Raw genomic sequence first — 1,953 nt, forward strand, 5'->3', positions numbered from 1 at the left:
AGTTTAACTTTCCAAATTGTACATGTGACAAGTCATAATAACAACTGCCCAACAAGACACAGAAGTGCAGGTGTACTTGAAGCCAGCATATTGTATGTTAAAAATGGAATATCAGCTAACTAGTTACTGAATATAGCACATAATTTAAAAAAATCGCGAAAGAGAACTGATTTTGCAACAATACACATTTTGAACAGTAGACACAATAATCATGGCTGACTGTGAAATCTAAATTTCAACAATGGCATCTGAAACTGAAAACTATTTTGTTTATTTAAATGATGCTGCATCCAAGCCGCTAGGTGTCAGTGTAGGTCCAAGATGAAACAAAGACAAAAGTTACTGAATGCAATTTAAATGGTGGTCAGTGAATGGTAGAGCTATAAATAAGATTTTTTTCAGAATATAATTTGTGGATTATCGCATGGCTTGCGTATTTAAAGATAAGATTGAGGGAGGGCTGCTCACGGGCACCGCATAATAAATTGAGAAATACATTTCTCCACATAGCATCCATGTAATCATTTTAAATCTGTTTCATAGTGAGCTAACATATAGTGCTAGATAAAAACCGGCAAAATCTGTGCATAATAACTGAGTGCATACTATTTAACCTCTAGCGATGGTTTAGTTCTAAGAGAAAAGATTATTTAATGTTAATTATTAAGGTGTACCAACAATCATAAATCAAGAAGAATTATATCTTACCATTATTGTGAGGTGAAAATGAGAATCTACTGTACCAGTGTCATTCAGTCAGCATCTGTAAGATCCATCAGAAAACAATGTGTGGTGCACTCGGGCATGTTTAGAATTTTACGATGTACAATATCAAATTATGATTATTTATGAAAACACTATAATTGTGTCACCGCAATCATTATAAAAACAAAAATGTAACAATAAAAGTTTGTGTCTAGTATTGTAGTTTTGATGAAACAAGGCCCCCCTCCCCCCTTCCCAAGTAAATTTTTTTAGGCCTTAATAGGTCCCTTAACTCCACATAATTCCAACACTGCAGACTACATACTACAGCAATAATAAGAGTATAGTGGTATGCTATTCCAAAAATAGCCATGGACTTCAGCCGCTTGAACTGATAGTGTAATAATTAGAGTCAGCAAGAAATCACAGATTTTGTGGCTTATCTCTCTTTAAACTGCCCCAGTATCAGATTTACTTACGTTCGTGCATCCTCAGTGTTTCTGTGATTCATCAGCCATATAAAGTTGCTTCTGAAATACATTAATTCGTTCATCTCTTTCTTCTATAGACATTCAGTATATTTACACTTCATTACATAATTACACATTACTTGTATTGAAAAGTGTATAGAAATCACAAATAAAAAAGTCATGCTGGTTTCCTGTGTACCAATGTTTGTCTTTTTGCTGTAGCCTGATTTTAAGACAAAAAAAAATCACATTTCTCTATTATTCGGTATGCTGGAATGGTTACAGTGTCTGCTACACTTATGATTATAGATTTGTACTTAATATATATTCAGTGAGTACCTAAAATAGTATACAGATGTATAGAGAAATATAGAAATATTATATAAAATATGTTTTATCGTATATACATGAACAAATAAACAAAATGTATGATAAACACAGGTTCTGAGTAACAATTATTACAATTATGTTTTAATAAAAAAACAAAATTTTTTATTTCAAAGCTGAAATGAGAATCCTCATAACATCCTTCACACACTTTCATACAATGCAATTAAGAGCTCTTTTGTTAAATAACTTGTATATGTTATGCTTATGAGTGCAAAATTGTTCCTCGAACACGTGTGTATCTCTTCTCCAGAAATCACACAGTTCTTCGAAATGTAACAGAGTCTGTCAAAAATTACACGTGAACGTTTTGGACACGTGAGACTTGACAGGAGGGGCCCAAGACTGATATGGACTGTGCTCAAGATCTCCGTGGGCCACAGCACACGCA

Source organism: Xyrauchen texanus, chromosome 3 (genome assembly GCF_025860055.1).
Source record: "Xyrauchen texanus isolate HMW12.3.18 chromosome 3, RBS_HiC_50CHRs, whole genome shotgun sequence".
In the NCBI taxonomy this organism is placed as follows: domain Eukaryota; kingdom Metazoa; phylum Chordata; class Actinopteri; order Cypriniformes; family Catostomidae; genus Xyrauchen; species Xyrauchen texanus.